Genomic DNA, 21335 nt, shown 5'->3' on the forward strand with positions numbered 1-21335 from the left:
TCAAACAAAGCTCCTCATTAGCACTTTCCAAGAAAAATCTTGATGACTGGATGGGAGATAGGAAATTCACCTGGGGATCACTTCTGTGGCTCTTCTTGACGGGGGCACAGGAAAATAATTTTCTTGGGTGGCAAAACCAGGGTACCATTTGGCTAGGCTTATATAGACCCTAGGGCCAATAGCCTAGTATCTACTTATGAACCTATGAACCTATGAGTGTAGGAGTGCACTCATGGTATAAATGAGTGCAGGAGTGCACTCATGCTTTAAATGAGTGTAGGAGTGCACTCATGCTATAAACATGTTATTATAGGGTACAGTATACCCCGAAATAACATGAATGCACATGTCAGCTGCCAGTAGAGCACACCTGACTCACAATTATCCAGCTTTTTGCCTCATATTTTTGTTTTATTTCTCACAAAATTGTGTTTTTCTGGCAAATCGAGGACTAAAGTCAGAAAATAATGGCAGACATTTGAGCTTTAGACTTCATATCCTTCAGAAAATGCATAATAATGCAAAACTTGTTGTTCTGGCCACTTTCTAAGGAGGTAGGAGGATGTATGTGTGCATACCTCTCAACTGTACAGATTTTCACAGAATGTCCTGATTTTTGCCACATGTTTTTGGTCTGTTCTTCATAAAAATTCTGTTTTTTTTTTTTGAAAAATCACTGAGTTTCAGACATAATATCATTCAGAAAATGTATTGTAATACAAATCCTATTACTGTAGCAACTTTCTAAATGTGTCCCCAGTTTTAGGTCTTTGTCCCCAACATTATAACAGACTTTGTTCAGTTTTCTTGTGCTAAGACATTGAGTGGTAGTGTGTGTGTGTGTGTGTGTGTGTGTGTGTGTGTGTGTGTGTGTGTGTGTGTGTGTGTGTGTGTGTACGAGGGAGGTAGCATACCCTTCAGCTGTCCAGGTTTTTGCAGAATGTCCAGATTTTTGCCCCATATTCCTCCTAAAAAGGATTGAAGTTGATAAATAATGACAGGCATTTGAGTTTTACGTTATATCCTTTAGAAAAATGCATGCTAACACAAATCCTGTTATTCTAGCAATTTTTCTAAGTTCATAAGAGCAATATTTATAATTTGTCCCTATTTATTTTAGGCTTTGTCCAGATTTCTTGCACTAAGAGGTTGAGGTGTATGTGTGTGAGTGTGTGTGTGTGTGTGTGTGTGTGTGTGTGTGTGTGTGTGTGTGTGTGTGTGTGTGTGTGTGTGTGTGTGTGTGTGTGTGTGTGTGTGAGAGAGAGAAAGTGAAATGCAGAGTTAGCAAGTGGAATTTATTTTCAAGTGCATTTTCAAGGAATTGTGAGCTTCAAGAGAAGTTTACTGCTGCTCATGCTAAGTCTGCTTAAAATGTGCAACTGTTTTGTTTAGCAAATGGTAACACTGTTGTGGTATAGAGCTTTAAAGCAGTATTAGTAGCACAGCAGGTAGAAAACTTGCATCTTGATGCATAGAGCTATAGGTTCTACTCCCACAGCATGTCGATTTGTATTTGAAGGGGGTGGGTGCTGCATTTCTAGGTATGTCCTCCTTTGGATGAGATGCCTAGTAACTATGAACCTGTTTTTCAGCTTGCCACCCGTTCCCTATTGCAATATACCAGCTTACCATTTCTTTTAATGCAACATAGGCAATTCATTCTTTAAGGGCAACAGGCACTTAATTTGTAAATGAAACACTGAAATATAAAGTTGTTTTCTAGCAACAACCTCTTCATTGGTTTCAGATCTCTTTAATGTGGAATTATTCAGATGACTTTTACTTCTGCAGAGATTATGCATATGGATTGATATTGGTGGATTGTATGACAGAAGTTTGAGTGGCCCTTTATGGTTGAAATGTTCTGAATTGAGCAGTTTGTCATTATTGGTTCATATGATTTGTTTCATTGCTTAAAGGAAAACTATTCAGAACTATAAATTTAAAATACAGTCTTAACAATTGGCACTGTATTATACAAGGGATATAATTTAATTATTATATAGTATAATTAATACAATCAGGAAGGTGAATCAAATAACTTTTGCATGGTTCTAGAAATGTGTGCAAGGAGCCTATAATTTGAAAACAGCCCAAAGGTAAACTTACCCTGCAACTGGCCAGATGCATTTTCTTTGAATGTGTGTTTCAATGCTGTTTCAGTGAATGTGGGTTTCAAAGGTAGAGAAGTTTCAATGTAAGACTATTGCTTTGTTTCGGTTTAGTAAATGTCTATCAGTGTATGTGCTATAAAATTTGAAATAAAAGTTGTAAATTAAATCCAAATATCTGTAATCATTGTAGAAGTAAAGCATAAAACAGTATGCATACTGAAAGATTTGAACAATGTCTATGGCAAATGGGGAGAAATAGCCAAGTAATGGGACACTGGAATGGCTGCGTGTGTGGAGGAGCCGCATGGGCAGGGCTCTGGGTTTGCACACCCCATGCAAAAAAATCCTGTGGGCTCCCTTGTTTCTTTCCAAGTTTTCCAGTAAAGGAGAGTACATGCTATATCTCCTTGATGTGCATAGACAATTACATTTTTTACTTTCACAGGAGAAAACAATTTAAAAAGTCAGACCAACTTTTTGTTTCTTTCTCATCAAGTCACTTGGGTCATCCATTTTCCAGTTACCCTACCAAGTAGATTACAGACTGTATCTCATGGATTTACTCTCAGAAAGGTATGACATTGTCTAAACCACCCTGAGCTCATTCAGCCAGGTCCATGGCTACTTCATGTGCTTTTTGGTCAAGAGCATTGATTGATGATGTCTGTGCTGCAGCTGCATGGTTCAATGCTCATGCCTTTGTTTCTCATTATAAATTGGATATAATTTCCAGAAAAAGAGGTGCCTGTGGTTCGACAGTACTCTGGAATATCCTTCCACGAGTGCCACCCAAGATCAATGTAGCTGGGAATTCTGTCCCATACTTTGAAGAAGAATGAAAAGGACATCAGATTTAAAATTTACGTACTCACCATAACTAGGCATCTGTGTTGTCCATTTTCATTCTTCCTCAATTGACCCCCATCCATCCCCATCTTTCTTTTTTGGACTAACCTATTGGACTATGTTTGGAACCTATAGTTCCGGGCTTCAGCCCTGTCTTTTTCTATGTCTGTTCCTGTTTAACTATGGGGAGATAGGGCAACAAACTTGATCTGAGGCAATTGGGATAAAGTAGGGCATTATTAGTAGAGGGAGGAGCTCAAGGGCTGGATCAGAAGTCTGGTATATGTGGTTGAGTTGGATCCGAGGATCAGATCCAAGCCCATACGTTGAGGAAGAATGAAAAAAGACAACACAGATGCCTAGTTATGGTGAGTGCATAGCCTTTAAGCTTACTTTAGCCAGAAAAACAATGCAGTTAGCCTGTCAAAATGTTCAACAGAAACAAAAGAACTATTACAACTGATCAGCTGATGTTGCCTGTGTTGAGACAGGGGAGATTATGATAATTCAAAATTCAGTCAACAAACAGTTGATGCAACAAAAAACTGTTATGACTGGTCATGCAGATTCAAAGAGGTCATATATTACAAGACAAATAAAGGCTTAAGTTTTAGATATAACAAAAGCCACTTACACAGAACTAAGGTTGCTCACATTTGTAATGAGAAACAAAGTCATGAGCATTGGACCATGTAGCTGAAGCACAGACGTCATCAATCAATGCTCTTGCATTATTCATGCTACCTTAATTTGTATATAATGGAATTTTTCATGCATTTGATCCAACAAATACCAACTTATTGTAATTGTAGTTACCATGTATTTTCTTTCTCAAATGTCTAAGTGTTTTGGAAACTTTGTAATTATTGTTATTTTGTAATCTCTTAATTCTGAAATTTGCTGTATTTGTATTTACTGGAGCTTTTCTCCCCAGGACTCCATTGAAAAGGGGCTCCTTGTGGCCCAACGGACCATTATAGTAAACAAACTGCAAATAAAAATAAAATAAATAAATTTCATATAACTATGATGTAGTGGAGAAATTGGCAAAAATACACAGGTCAAGCCAGGAAGTATTGCAATTATGAAGCCAACCTATTATCCATGCACTTATCTACACTTACCCTAATTGTGACATTGTAATACCAAATACCTCTACAGGAATGAGCAATGTTGTTGCACCTGACATTGACCACCTACCAGCTGTGACTGTTCAAATGCCTGTGATGGCAACATCTGCTAGTAACTGCAAAGTAACAAAGAAACAACATTTGGTGGATAAACAAATAACTCATCCAAATGAAAAGAAATTATGGCATTCTGTGATATCAATAGCAGGGTTTTATAGCTGCTGTCCAATCACTGCATATTTTATTGAACACTATTTATAATATTATTGTTCTTTTTGCATGTGTCTGTTTTATATGATTTTATGAATATCATGTGGTATCGCTAGGCAGCCATAGAATAATATAGAATAGATTGTTTTATATATATATATATATATATATATATATATATATATATATATATATATATATATATATTTATAGGTTTACTATCACTTTACCAATCGCACTTTGTGCGAGTTATCATTGCACCAAATCGGATAAGCGAAAATAAAAACATTAACCGTCACAGAAAGTGAACGTAGAAGTGGAGAATGTTGAATTCAACACAATTCAAACATTCTCCATACTTCTGCAACTGCTAACACGCTGTGACACACACTAAACAATGTTTTTGCAGGGGGGCAAGCCCCCCTGCACCTCCCACACTCCCTGCTACTTATATATACAAACTCCGAGACCACACTGCAGTGAGGCAAAGGGTACATTTTCCGGTCCCCACTGTAGTGCAATCTACATTAAAATGGTGAAAGTCACAATAGCAAATGCTGTAGTGCACTCGCTGTTGTGCATGTCAACATTTTGTTTTTCATTCTTGTGATACTATCGAATTGGGCGTTCGGACTAACAAAGTCCGATTGACCATTTGATGGTAAATATATATATATATATATATATATATATATATATATATATATATATATATATATATATATATATATATATATATATATATGTATATATATATATATATATATATATATATATATATATATATATATATATATCTATACCAACATAGTGCGGACCATTTACAACTGGACAGATATACTGTTAGTGATCTAGTCAAACTGTGTCACCCATAGGTGGAACTGAAGTGGATACATGACCTATTTATTTCTGTAGGTACAAACGTATGTGTAGCCTTTACTGTCTTAGCTACACAGACGTTCTAGCAACCTTAAGGGGACACATTAGTAATATCACAGTTATCAGCCTTCTAAATCCTAAACCAATTCTACAGTATTATCCTGCAGGATGTGGAAAAGCATATCTGGTTCCACCAGACTATGAAGGAGAAATCCAACACTTTGCAGACCTTTTATGGCAAAGCCCATTTTCCTGAGATCCTAGAAACCATAAATTTTACACATGCTGCTCTCAATGACCCACAAGGGCCAATTGGCCTTTGATACATTAACAGAAAGAGATTCCATATCCTGAACTGCCAGTTGTTCTCTTATTGTCCAGAGCATTATATATAATGTGCTCATTCACCACCTGTAAGTTCACATGATCCATAATTTTGACACATGTCCAAGCCATACCAATGTTTCTTTGTGAGGATACATCCCACAAGGTCACCTGACTGATAGGTATACACACATGCTAGAGAGACTGGCCATACATCTATGTGCTATTGAAGTAGGAAGCAGGCTACATATAACATGGTTTGTATTGTATGTTGCAGTTGATGCCAGATATGCCCTAAAATGCTGGTTGAAGACCCTCGTTCCAACCCCCCAGACCATGCAAGAAATGGTTTATAACATGACCCATACAGAAATATGAAACATAGTAAGGCATGTATTTGGATAAAGAAAGGAATTCTTCCAATGTTTAGACACCTCAGAAGGGGCATGCAGTAAGCCCTTTGCTTTGTGGGACATGCGACACAGCATAGAATTACATAAACAAGTGAAGTGGCAAGTGAACAGCATGATAGGGCCTTCCATACAAGTCATAGCAGCAGCAAAAGGGTAGGGTGAACCATCATGGGAGGAACAGACAGTACTAATACCACAACCAAATCAGAGATGGATATAGGACATTGCAGCACTGGCAAAAATTCAGCATATAGTCCACTGCTATGGGCCATGAAACATACAATACAGAATAAACTGGCTCAAGCATTATTACATCCTGGCTATGCAGGGCAGTGCAGGGACTGGCTGTGCCATCCACTAGACAGCAATAATATGATGTGGGGGAGGGTCATGGATGGTGAGTAAGCTTGCCACATACTCTGGGAGGTTGTATGAGCTGTCAGGGTTCATGACCTCCAGTAGTAGAGTCAGAATGTCATTCCCAGCTGTAGGAATTGTCCTCTGTGTAGGTTTGTAATGTTCCAGTGCAGTGCCATCTGTGGCAAGAATGGGATAGCACTCTGAGACCATATGATTGCATTTCCATATGTTGAGCCTATGAAGCAGACTCACCCATGACCCAATGAAGAGAGGTGGCAATCCATGTGCCCATAGATGAAACTTAGGGATTGGTAGATCTGTAGGACCATGCATGAGAAGCTGGATTCAGCTTCCCAGGTGCTGAGATAAAGGATTGACTCCACTGATGATTTGATGGATATCCACTGGGTGGTATGTCATGTGCTCAGTGTCAGTAATAATGCTGCCTCAGATGTGGGTTGTGTAATCTAAGTTTAGTTGGCCTGAGTCTGACTACCTCACATCAAAACATTCCTACTGCTTTGGATTGCATGGTCTGCTAAGCCAGACTGGATGGCACCGGCAATGTGTTTCATAGAGGCGCCTCTGTGGTAATATTTGCAGTAACCTCAGCAGCATTGGGTACTCCCTGTCCCTATGTCATCCCAAAACTTCAGTGCATACTCACCCTCTCCATAATGCTGTGAATTGCAGCTGTCTGTGCCAGGATTACTGATGTGCACATCACCTGCCTCATACTGAGTTTCATAGCCATATCAGGGACGGGTCTATATTACGACATCGAAAACCCGTATAATTGAACACCACAACACCGACACACATAGCACGAACCGCAAATACACCAAACCCCCTAAACCGCGAATTTTCAAATCTCGAACTGTCATAGTTGGCCAATACCACCACGCACTACATACTACATACCCAAACATAATAATAAAACACATACATACACTAATCAAACCCTACTTCTAACCCTACACTAAACCTTACATACATTACTGTCTATGCACTTACCTTAACCTGCACCCTAACCCTAAGGTCTGTAACTATTGCACACTTGCCCTACAGACATATACCCAAACAAAACAAATAATCCACACACATACAGTTAACGAAACCCTACTTCTAACCCTACACTAAACCTTACATACATTACCTATCTATGCACTTACCTTAACCCGCACTCTAACCCTAAGGTCTGTAACTTTCGTACACTTACCTTACAGAGCTATACCACAGATGGGCCAACCATGACACTTCGACATTTCGTGCTTGGCGGTTTTGAATGTTCGCCGTTACCGTAGTTTGCGCTATACTTGTCGGTCTTGTGGTGTTCGCGGAAATGGGATTTCAATCTCGTAATATAGACCCATGAGGGACATACCTGGAGTTACGGTGGTACCTTAACTTCTCATCCCATGAATTTCTGACTCATAGTGGATATGCATGCCTCAGAGGTGTGTGCATGCAAGAAGCTTGTGTGGACTGGGGACATGTACAACCCATGATGGACTTTGAAATATAGAATGTCTGTCATGCACACATGTTGCTATGTGGTCAGTCTGTACTTCTTCAGGTATTTCTGTAATGGTGAATGCAGGTGACTCCTCCTCCTGTAGTATTGCATGCAGGGTAAACTGTCAATGACTATGTCATTTGCATGTTGCTGTCATCATCAGCCACAAAGTTTCTTCTGATGTCTTTCTGTTTTGGTGTAATTTGGCCTGTTGCTGTCAACCCTTCACCAGTGGAACCTATGAAAGTAAGAACATACATGGCACTGTTATCAACACATTCAGATATATACCTCTGTATATCATACATACTGATACAAATGAAAAGTATAGCTATAACATACATTGTTTGTCATACTTTATTGTGCAGTTGGTTGCAGCTACAGACTAGATGTGCCTGGAAGGACAAACATGCAAATGGGCCTTGGTCATTCCTTCCCTTCATACATGAAGTGGAGTGTGCTATATTGTACTGTAATGGACATTACAAACCTGGTACATCCCCTATTGAAGCCTGTGGTTGGTACCATACCATTTGCCTCATGTGAGACATCCGCAGGTATGAGGAGTCACTTTCCTATACAGCAAGAGACATCATAAACTCTTCAGCCTTAGTAAGCTGCTTCATTCTTGGTGACTGACTCCCAGTAAAGGACTCATTGTACAAAATGTCCCATACCTTGTCCCTTGCACAGCAACTTTTCACTGCATCTGTTGTATAGACATAGTATGGCCACCAACAGTTGAATCCAGTCTTATGCTATAAGTTGGCACAGAAGAATAAATCTGCTAGTTTGTGCAGATTACTAAAGCTCTGACTTGTTCATAAGCTATTTCCTGTTCCAATTGTTCAGGGTCTGAATCTTTCCACCTTCATTTGCCTGCTGTGTGATCTTGAGCAAGTCACTTAACCAGACAATACTTTGACACAATTTGGTATTTGGGGTTAGGCTAATTAATGTCCTCCAGAGCTGCATGCCTAGCAACTATCTATGAATAGCATTTACCTTCTTCTCCATTGACAGTCCTGGCCAAATATGATGCAATAATCCTTGTCTGTGGCACCTTTGTACAAGATGCACATGGTGTGCATGTGTGTGTGTGTGTGTGTGTGTGTGTGTGTGTGTGTGTGTGTGTGTGTGTGTGTGTGTGTGTGTGTGTGTGTGTGTATGTGTGTGTAGGGCCAGCAATGTCATTTCATTCTTCTGATGTATATTTTCAATAAATTGCCACCTGTAGGTGGCCATGACAGTACCTGTACACCTGTTAATAAATCATGTCAGTCTGCACCACTGTAGTGTGCACAATGGGATGCACATACCTCTACTCACAGCCTCCTCCTCCTTTATGCATGTGGTTACATACATTCCCCTTTTATACATTTTAGGCATGCCTCAACATATGGTCCTGAAACCACTCTGACATGTCCTTCCCATGGATTCCTTTCCTCATTGTTTGATGGACCCACCCTAAACAGCCTACTGCCATTAAAGAGTGTAATGGGTTTCTACTTCATCTATACCATGACATCTTCCTTCTTGTCATTGACATCCAACAAAGTGGCTTGTTATTATTGTTGCTGAAGTACTTTACCATGCAAAACTCCTTATTTAACTCTGGCAAGCTCTGTATTCACACAGAGACTTTACTGAAATTCTTCTATTTCAGAGTTACATGGTTGTAATTGCTATTTCTGAATTTCAGCAAGCCTTTATATTGCACAAACTAGGGCCCATTAACATTGCAGTTATGCTAACAAAGCCAGTTACTGCCAGTGAGCTCATGAAACACTTAGTCCCAGTCATGCATGTCATAGTGACCACTAACCATGAGACCTGCATTCTTATACATGCCATATCATAGCACCATGATGTAGCATTTGTTGTATGACATATGATTTACATTCATGTGTCTGAGCACATGGAGATTACTTTTCGTTTCTTGAGTCAACCTGGTTGCAGGGCCATGGCTACATTAGGGACTGGTGAATGCAGTGTTCCATCTTGGTGTACCAGAAAGATCAGCATTTTTCCTGTGGATTCTGCATAGGAATGTCACAAAATACTTCATGGGCACTTATGATGACCAGTTGAGAAAGGATGATGCCCAGTATAAGCTGAAAAATATGCTGGGTAATAACACTGGCATCCCTCACTTCCAGTGAGCAGTGCCAGAATCAAGTAAATGACCTGAAACAGTGCTGCCTTGACCTGCTTCATAAGTGGGAGTCAGAGATTCAGCATCTGGAGCTGGAAATGTAACAGTACCTTTTTCCATGTCTGTCCTCACCTATCTTAACTGTTGTATGACTTAATAAGTGAATCTACTTTGCTTTCTAACAAGGTAGGAGTGGTAGCTGAGCATGCTTGGGTGCTGTAGAAGTTGGAAGCATGTCTCCAACAATGAGGTATGCATGACATGTGTCAGTCCACTGTATAACTGTGATTGTGTTGAACTATATATGTGACATATTTTTCCCAGTGGTGGTGCTGCGGTAGCGTTGTCGCCTCACAGCAAGACGTTGTCCCGTTCGATTCTCAGCCAGAGCGTCTTCTGTGGAGACATGCGTGAATGGGCATACCTTCATTGAAGGTTGTGCAATAGGGTCGGCAACTCAGCACATAAAAATCAACTGCCAATTATTAGCAGACCGGAGTTTCGCTGTGGCGACCCCTAACCGGGAAAAGCCGAAAGACACAACAACAACATTATCGTTTTGCAGATCCAGTTGTGGACAGTTGTGGAGGAAGTAAGGATGAGGCCAACTTAGAGTGTGCTGATCACTGTCTCTGAAGCTTGTTCAATAGTGGCTGACAGGTCTGCCTCTTAGTAGGGAAATAAAGGTGCCCCTACTGTCAGTGACATGGGCAGAGCAATGGTGCCCTTAGAGACTGCTTCTCAGGAGTGGGGGAAGAAGTCTCCTCTACTGAAAGTAGACCACATCATTCTGCATTTGTGTTTCAGCATCACTTCTTGGAGCTTGCTACTGCTGAGGTGGACCAGCAACTAAATGATCAGCTCATCCCCCTGCTCCACCTTAGTAATATGTGCTAAGCCTGAATCCTAAATCCCCAAACTCTAATATGCATCTTAACTTTAAAAAAAGCCCTTCCCATCACACACACACAACACACTCTAAATCTGTCTCCTACATTCACACAAACAATCCTGTACTTCTCACTGTCTACCAAAGCAACAGTCGACTACGCACGTGACACTTATATATGTTTGTGTGTGTGTGTGTGTGTGTGTGTGTGTGTGTGTGTGTGTGTGTGTGTGTGTGTGTGTGTGTGTGTGTGTGTGTGTGTGCGCATGTGTGTTGACTAGGGTAGTTTGCTTATTCTTTTGGACCATTTAAGACACATCCCTGGAGCATTGTCTGATAAAGCAACTTGCTCAGAGTCACACAGTATGCAAATGGAGGCTGTGGGAATCAAACAATGGACTATAGGAAATAGCTTGTTAGCAGCTTAAAGTCATAATCATTTGTGCTGACAGTATAGATACACACAAAAACACAAAAACTCATTCTATATGGTATATAGATAGCTAGACAGACAGACAGATAGAAAGATTAGATAGATAGATAGATAGATAGATAGATAGATAGATAGATAGATAGATAGATAGACAGATAGCTATAGATATATGAATATATAATGTCTCCTTGTGAAATGATCTCAGAGGGCTCCTTGTCCTTAATACATGTATATATATATATATATATATATATATATATATATATATATATATACATACACATACATAATAAAAAGAAAGACTGCTTTGGTAGTATCTGCAGTATGGATTTGCCATCAAGTATTAATAAGTAGGTGAAGCTTCATTTTTATCATTCAGTTTTATTATTCATTTTTTCAACACTGTATCCTGACTTGTTCATGTTGAAACTGAGTAGTTCCTCTCCATAGCCTCACTATCAAACCAGACAGAGATGTGAGTTTGCATATTCAGTTGATAGGGTATAAATAAGAAAACATCACACTTTAATATAGGCATACTGTGAGAGAGCAAGTTATCTCTGCCAGGGTCTTTAACTCAGAAGATTCTGTCACATAAGTACAGTTATGCTACTGAAAGCAAGGAGATAAGTGAAGATTTAAAAGCATTTTTTTTTCAGCCAGAAACGTTGACTCTTAAGACATTGCCAGCTTCTAAAGGAACCACTTCATTGCCAAACAGAAAAATTATAATGCAGAAAGTGCATTTGCCTTGAGTCATCAGTAATAAAGTAAAAAATAAAGTATTGCTGTCTGAAATTATCTGAAATATTGAGGTTCATGGAAGCTGGTGTCTATTGAAAATGGAACAGGCATTTAAGCAAGGAAAATAAAGATTTTATTTTAAATTAAGCAGTAGAAAGCATGACTCGAGCTAATCAATAACTTCTATGATGCAAGGTTAAGAAAAATTCTCAGAAAACATTATAACAAATATTTGCATTCACTGACATTAGAAAATGCACTAGCAAGCTTGTGTGAAGTACCCAAAAGTAGCTGTTGTAATTCAAGTACACCACAGGTACATGTAGTTCATATAAACTATGTTTTTTTATCAATTTTCTTGCCACTTAGTTATAACTCTTCCTACTACCTGATGAAGGTCATAGCTGAGAGAGTTCTATTATACCCTGTGGTAGCAGCCTCTCTCTTACGAAGTGCTGCCTAATTTTAATGATGAAACTGTTGTCTTTGGCCAAAAGGGGTTGTCACTGAATTTACAGCTGTTATAATTATTACTACCTAACTACTCTAATTTGGGGTTTGATCCCAGTCTTCAATTATGTATGTATTCATGTGGATTTAATATCTGGAAAAATTATTTCCCCATCCCTCAAAACTGATTAGGCTGACAGACAATTATAAATTGCAACTTCATATGTCATTTGTAGCCTGGATTATTGCTGAGAAGGATCTGCTTGAAAAAAAAAAATACTTAACTAGTAAAAATCCATTTATCACCACAGGTGACCTCATTTCTACTTGATTTCCTTTCAAACCTTACTTCTCTCCATTATGGAAATGTTATATGTTCATCTTATACCTTCTCATCTCACCTTGCTTTGACACTAAACAGCTTAGGGAGCTGAGCTCTTTCATGTTGATTTAGTCCTCCAACACAACATGCTACTCTGATGACCATTCTCTCAGACACTATGCCCTGTCCTAGCATATCCTTTCTTGTCCCTAAAACAGTACGTTATTTTAAATATGATGTGACCAATGTGTCTTCCTTTGAAAGTAGTATATCCAGATTTCTGCAGTCAGTTACCTTTGCAATACAGCGAAACACACTGGGTTAGGAACCATCCTAGTGCAGATATTAGTTCATAGGTTCATAGGTTCATAGGTTGGTACTAGGCTATCGGCCCTAGGGCCTATGCAAGCCTAGCCATAACAATTCCCTGGATATTTCTTCCCACAATATTTATGTCTCCAGGCCCCTGTCTAGCAGGGCGACTGACATGATCCCCGGGGTGAATTTCCTATCTCCCATCCAATCATCAAGGTTCCTTTTGAAGAGGGCCAAAGAGAGGCTCTGCTTGATATATATGGGCAGTCTCTGAGTCAGGAACCTATCCCTCCAGCATGTTTTGTTCATTGTGATGACGAGGTTTAGATCCCTGGAGCGTGTGGCTCTGAGGGATTGGGATTTCTTTAAGTGGAGCATGTCCAACAGCTCAGGGTTTTACATGGCCTTGTATGTTAAGCAGAGATCTCCACTGAGTAGACGATATGCCACAGAGTCTAGCTGGAGTTTTTTTAGACGGTCAGTATATGGCATCTGCTTTAGGCCTGTGATTCTTTTAGTGAGGTATTTCTGTGGCCTTTCAAGCTGTTGCAGATGTCTTGTGAGGTACATACCAAATAGGGCATTATACTCTATAATGGGTCTAATGAGGGATGAGTACAGTGGGACAATGACCTCCTTTTTTCTGGATGAAAAGCCCTTAGTGATGAGGTGTGCCACATAGAAGGATTTCCTGACTGTTGTGGCAATGTGGTTATCGAAAGTGAGACCACTGTCCACCTGTGTCCCTAAGTCTCTCATCACACTTTTGATATTTAGTGTCCTGCCACCTATGTGGTAATTCATGGGTACATGTTTTTTTCCATAGGGGATAACTATACATTTCTTGGCATTAAGCTTGAGCCCATGGCTCTGGCACCAGGCATCTGTTTCTGTAAGGCCCTTTTGTAGAATATCCACGTCATTTGGGGATTCAATAATGGCTCCCAGTTTGCAGTCATCTGCAAACTTTGTTAGCCAGAGTCCCCTAGCATTGGCCTGTACTTCAGAGAAGTAGATGCCAAACAAGAGTGGTCCCAGGACTGAACCTTGAGGTACTCCACTTGTCACTTGTCTGGAGCTGGATTTGGAGTCAGCTACTTTTACTGTCTGGGTTCTGTCAGTAAGCCAGTTAGCAACCCATCGAGTGATGTAGGGATTTATGCCCAGCTTAGTAAGTTTATCTATGATTCCAGAGTGGGGGATGGTGTCAAAGGCCTTGGCGAGGTCCAGATAGGCTGTGTGGACTGCCTTACCCTCGTCCATAGTTCTGGAGACTGATTCGAAGAAGTCAATCAGATTCAGGAGACAAGGTCGGCCCTTCACAAACCCAAACTGGGTGGGGTCTAGTGTTTGAAGGTTACCATATGATTTAACTTTCTACTTTACTCAGAATTTCTTCTCATAGAAAGCTAATTTTTCCTAAGTTTTTTTCTTACCTGAAGGACAGACCTTGTATTAATATTAAACCTAAAATACTACTTTTTGAACCACTGCTTCACTCTGTCTAATCCTTACTTTTGACATGTCACTTTATCATGGACTCATCTTTCATTCAATGAATATCTGTAATGATCCCCTTCTAAATACTACAGACCCACCCTAGAGACATATCACTTTATCATGGACTCTTTTCTTTCATTCAATGAATATCTGTAATGATCCCCTTCTAAATAGTACAAACCCTAAAAACTTAGCAAGATCTGCTGCTTACAACTCTCCAGGCAGGAGTTTTTCTGCAGTGTGCTCTGTATGCATCGGCCATACCTCTACTATGACCTTACCTTTTTTTCAGCCTTACCTCATCTTTTTGATGCATTTCATATACACTACAGTGAATCTAAATCCTTGCTGAAGTGCAGGTAAAGTTTGTTATCATGGTGCCATCCCATCATCCTGCCTGCCTCATCTGTAGCCTATCATAATTCAGGAGTAGAATGTTTTTATTTATTTATTTATTCATTTGTTTGTTTGTGTCTATTAAGTGGGTGAGTACTGATCCAGAATGGACCTTTAAGGTCTATAGTATGAGCACAAGGTAAAACTAATACAAATGTTGCATACCGAATAGATTTACAAGAATCACAGAACTGATGGGATTTATTTAATACTTAATCTTGGTGGTAAGTCATTCAGCAATGCTCTTTTTATTTGTTCGCTTGTTTTTTTGTTAACTGGGTAGGCAGGATGCTGGGCCGAAACCCTTTTTAACTACAGCCCAGGCAAGAGGCACACACAAAAATAAGGCATAGTAACAGTTTACAAAAGATAAGATCTAAGAAAAGAACATAGAATATAACTTTAACAAGTAGTTGAGAAGTGAGCAGACATATTATACATGGTATATTATAACGAGAGTGCAGAAAAAGGCCAACAAATCTTATCATGTTGTTATAATGAGTGCTACATCAGTTTGTTTCAATAATAAAAATAATTCAGATAATTTTTGATCATTTGGGGGAACGTGTTCAAAGTGGAGGCACATTTTTGAAAGTACCCTTTCTCTACCAGCTAGAATGAATGCCAATCTTTCTAGGTTTAAAGTATATCGAGTCTGGGATCTGACAGTGTAGTTGAACACTTTCACCTTCAACATACTGGCAAATTGCAGGAGAGAGTTGTTAATTCATTGCTGTCTGAAAATTAGCCACAAAAATAGTAAAACTGATTGGACTGTAAAATAATCCTTTTCCACTTAGATGCAGTAGGGTATGTATCTTATGAAAATGAGAGAAATCAGGAGATTTTATTTATTGTCCTTTAAAGTACTTTGGTATTTTGTGGCGAGTTAGGGGATCTCACAGGAAAGGAATGCTCTGACTTGAGAAGAAATAAATTAATGCAGATGGACTCCCTGGGTTCAGAAGTTAGAAGACTTGAAAGTTTTAAGTGACCTTCAAATGCATTGGTCACATTTGGAGCCGTTGTTTTACAATTATTTTAATTTTGCAAAAAAATAAAAATAAAAAAATGAAGGCTAGACTGGGTTGTTTGACATTTTTAGGTTCTCTGTTTGTGCAGTTTCTCTCTTTAGTCATACCCGCACAATGATGTCATAATAGGTACTAGGAAATTATTTACCTATGTCTGCAAAACATTAGGAGGTAGAAAAATAATGTTCCTCCTTAGGTGAGCACTGTCATATTTACATGCTGGTTTCTCAGTACTACATCATGTGTTCAATTTCACCGTAAGTTGTTCCACCTGCAAGAACTAGCCGGCTACTTGTCTTTCTAGGAAGTAACAATCCAATTGTGATGCATTCACCATGGAAATACTGTAGCTTATACCTACGTTTAGGTAGTGATCCATTGTGGGGGAGTTTTTCATGATGTAATGGCTGTCATTTTAATTTCTGAAAAAAAATCATGGGACCATCCATATCAGCAAAATAAAATAAAAGAACAACACACTTTTACATCAAAAACTGTAATTTTGTATTCTGTATGGTGGGGAGATTAATTTTATCTCCAAAAGTTTATTCCTTAGACTTGCTTCAGAATATGACCAATACACATTTAGTTGTTGTAGACATGCATGCATCTTATTCAGTTTTAAGGGACACTGGAGTTAAGTGACAAAGCAAGGCTGATATTTTGTAAAGCAAATATCATGGTTGATAATACTTGCAGAAGCAACAAATAGGTATAGTTTACTATGGTTCATAGTACAACAAATTGATTTGTGTATGAAAAACAACACAGCATGCAGAATTTATACTGGAAAGTTGTGTACTCTTAAGAATATTAACACATTAAACAACTTTACATAATTACAATATTTACAGTACAAGCTTATAAACTATTTATATATATGCATCTTTACAGGACCATTAAGTAAATTATTTATTATCATGCTGTATATATAACAGTATGAAAAACAGATAAAGGAGAACAGGTCAAAAAGAGTGTTATATTAATATGATTAATTTAACAGGGTTTAATTTGTATGAATTCATGATAATTCTTGCCCTGTAGCTCCTTCTTTGTTGTAAAGATATTCAGTAATCCATTCCTTATCTTCTTTGCTTCTACCTCTCTCACTACTTCAAGGCTTCCCTGCTCACACTTTTTATAGGAGGACAACACTGACTAAATATAATAAACCAAACTTTTCTCTGGAAACAGGCTATAGTGTCTTATCACCTGTTTATAATCAGTCATCACAATTTTTTGTGCCAATAAATGTTAACCTTTTAATATCCCTATTGGGCCTCTCTTGGCAGTCTGAATTTTACCTCTACTTACCACGGTAACCATCTTCTTGAGAAGAAGAGTAGTGGCCGTGAAATGCTCATTCCTGCTCCACTATGTTTCCTACAGTCTTTTGACTCTGCTTTTGCTGAGCATTTTCAGTGTTATACTTATTCCTTTCACTAACATGAGTGAGTTATTATTCTCTTTCTCCCTTTGTTAATCCTTTTTACTTGTTTCCCATCTAAAGATGCCTTTGACTCAAGGATGATCAAAACAATATTTGTTATGGTTGGTTCATACATGTCACTTTATTTATCTCCTTATTTTTTATCATTCTGTACACTGTCTTTTGTTTTGACTTGTATAACCTTGTTTACTTCATGATAATATTATAAAGATGTTCTTATGTACTTGTTTCTTTCATGTTATCAGCAGTTTCTTCTGGTGAATCTCTTTTATTCATAGCCTCATAGATTGTTACTAGGCCAATGACCCAAGAGGCCTTTCTAAGCTTAATCAAGTTCTCTGAAAAGAATAATGATGCCCTGTATCCAAATAAGACGCTGAGGACCTTGCAGTAATAAGCTATTTCTGTCCATAAGGGACATGGGTGCTAAGCCCAGTGTAAATTTCCTATTCCCCATCCACTGGTTTAAATTGCACTTAAACTAGGTAAAAACAAACTTAGTTTAACATGGATGAGAAGCCTGACTATAGGAGGGGCAGTCCCTGGGACACGTATCTGTCTCTCCAGCATGTTATGTTTAAGTCACAGAAAAACTTCATGTCCCTAAACCTTGTATTTCTAGTATTGCTTGACTTATGAATATGCAGTAGTTTCATAAGTGAGGGGTTTGCGGTTGCCTTGTAAGTCAGACATACATCACCCTCAGCAATCTGTGGCAGACTGAGTACAGGGAAAGGGCTTTAAGATGCTCTGCATAACCAGGTTTGTTATGCCTTGTATTCTTTTTGTAAGGAACCTCTGAGGTTGCTCTAGTTGCTGAATATGCTTGATCAGGTACATACCAAAGAGAGCATTGTACTCTATGATTGGTCTGATAAGGTACTCCAGTACAGTGGGTTTAATGACCCCTTTGGACCTAGATGATATGCCTTTACTTACAAGTTGCACAACATAAAAGGATTTCCTCACCATTGTGACCACATGATGGGAAGGTAAGTCTACTTTCTACGTGCATACCCAGAGCCCTAACCACTGGGTTGACTCTTAGAGGCATATTATCAACATGATAATTAGCCATGATGGTTGATTTCTGAAAGGGTATAGTTATGCATTTCTTAGCATTTAGTTTAAGATCATTGCTTTGGCACCATTTGTTAGTTAGATATAGGTCTTCTTGAAGAATGCTAGTGTCTGCAGGGGAGTCGAAGATAACCCCCAGCTTGGAATCAACAGAAAATCTAGTCAGCCATAAAACTTCAGTATTTGCTTCCATTTCAGAGAATTATATGCCAAAAAAGAGCAAGCCCAGTACAGAGCTCTAGAACACTCCACTAGTGACTGGTCACTTGGTGGAGGTAACCTCACCTATTTTGACCTCCTGGGTCCTATCGGTGGGTCAGTTGGCTATCCAGTGGGTGATAAAAGGGTTTATACCTAAATTTGTAAGCTTGTCTATAATGCTTGAATGGGGTGTCAAAAGCCTGGGCCAGGTTGAGGTAAGCTTTGTGCACAGTCTTACCTTCATCCAATGCTTTGGCGATCCTCTCAGAAAAGTTCACTGATTTAATAGGCATGACCTTTCTTTAACATAGCTGAACTGTGATGTGTCCAGCATTTGCAGGTCACCTATGTCCTCATTTATCATATCCATGATGATTCTTTCCAAGGCTTTACATATGAGGCTGGTCAAACTTATGGCCCTGTGGTTACCAAGATCAGTGGTTAGACCTCCTTTGTGCAGAAACATGATTGTAGCCATCTTCCATTCCTTGGGCACAAAATCTGGCTGTAGGCTATAGCTGAAAAGGGATTCAAGTGGGCCAGAGAGGTCATGTTTCATGCTAATTATTAAGCATCCTGAGATGTAATCAGGGCCCACTATTTCAGTGTTTTGGGACTTTAAACATAAACAGGTGGGTTTTTTCCTCTCATACGTCATTTGTATATTTCAACTTCCTTCTTTTTAGGTAATTCAGTTTCAGCTTTCTAATTTTAATTGTAATTTGTTAGTATAAACACTCTTTGCTTCCTTCCTTCATGTGTACATTTCTGCTTACCTTGACATGTTAAACTATATTGTTATTTGATCATTGTAGCATAGAGCACTACATTGTGTGGAACGATTTGTGCAGAGAGATTTAACCCTGACAAATGAAACACTAAACAAGAATTGGAAGGATGTGGCTAGCTTGTTAAAATGGATGCTTGATTACAATCTGCCAATCTTCCCTGACTATGGCCTTCATTGTTTGTAGTTAAAACCCCCTCTTTGCATTACCTGAGCACTGTGGCACTGAAGAACATTCCCGCAGACCAAGGCAAGGTGCTGGAATGATTTCAGCAGATTTCAATGGAAGAGAAATTGTCATTGGTGTTTCATAAACTCTCCACTATGGAGCTGGATACTGTGACCTCTCATAGACAGATAGGACTGCTGCAGGCACAGGTGGATAGTTTGGAAGGGGTGATGTCACAACTGAAACAGGACATCATAGAGCTGCAGCACTCTGTTCAACATACTCTCTGACATGTACAAGAGTTAAAGTAGGGGATTGGAGTACAAACTATTAAATTGGATGATTTAGAAAACTGCTTTCAGTGGATGAGCATTAGATTGAAAGGAGTGCCTCAAAGGACAGTGATTTAACTTTGAATAAGGCCACGGAGATTTGTCAGCTATATGAGTTCATAGAAAAGTACACAAATGAGAATAGCTGTAGAAGGCACAGTAACAAAGCTCATGTTGATAGTATGCAGCATGCGGTTAAAAGGAACAGGCCCAAGAACATGGCATCAACTGTAGCCCCTGCAGCACTCACTGGTAAACCCCAGAGTTTTCCAGCAAATTTCAGAGTTCACACAGTCTCACAGTGAAGCATAAGAGTGAGTCAGAAAACTCAAAGCATGGGCCCCAACCCAGTTTCATTGCCAACTGTCATAACTGTGATGGAAATCATGATTCTAAAAGGGAAAAATGTTTAGCTTTTGGTGATTGTTTCATGAAACAGTCAATGCAGTTGATATAATGGCAAAGAATGAAGTATGTTGTACTGTTCAGATAAATGGCAAACCCCTAGAGCTCAAAGTTGACACAGGTGTTCCAAATGCAATGTTATGTCAGCAGAAACATTTGCTAGAGTGTGTCATGGTGAAAGGCTTGATTTGGCAATGTGTGTGAAGCTTGTTGCTTATGGAGGAGAAGGAACATATATTGAAGATTCAGTAGTGCTTTCATGTTACTCTGCTGGGAGATGTTACAACATGTTATTTTATGTGGTCAAGAGGCATGTCCAGTCATTATTAGGGCTCAGAGACAGTTTGAAAATGGGACTGCTTTCATTTAATAAGGAAGTCCATCATGCTAGCTTAAAAGACCAGTACTCTAATTTCACACAGTACATTTTTTTACCTATACTGATCTTTTCAAAGACAAACTAGGGAAATGTCCAGTTGTGTACTCCACAAAGTTAGACTCAGATGTCAAAACAGTTATCAGGCTAGCTCAAAAAGTTCAAATAGCCATGCAAGACAGTGTCAAAGCTCAACTAGATAAAATGGTGCAACAAGGTGTGATTTGTCCAGTAGATGAGCCAACTGAGTGGCATCTTCCATGGTGGTAGCTCATAAGAGAAGCTCAGATGACATCAGAATATGCATTGATCCACAAGATTTGAACAAAGCACTAAAACGACCTCATCATCCAATGTGTACAGTCGAAGAAGTAGCTGCTCTTATGCCAAATGCCACTGTTTTTTCTGTCTTAGATACAAAGAGTTTATGTTGGCAAATTTTGCTTGACAAGAAATTCTCATTGCTAACTACATTCAGTACTCCGTTTGGCAGGTACAGATTTTT

This window comes from Protopterus annectens, chromosome 1.part2, assembly GCF_019279795.1.
Source record: "Protopterus annectens isolate FY-2018-M chromosome 1.part2, PAN1.0, whole genome shotgun sequence".
Classification (NCBI taxonomy): domain Eukaryota; kingdom Metazoa; phylum Chordata; order Ceratodontiformes; family Protopteridae; genus Protopterus; species Protopterus annectens.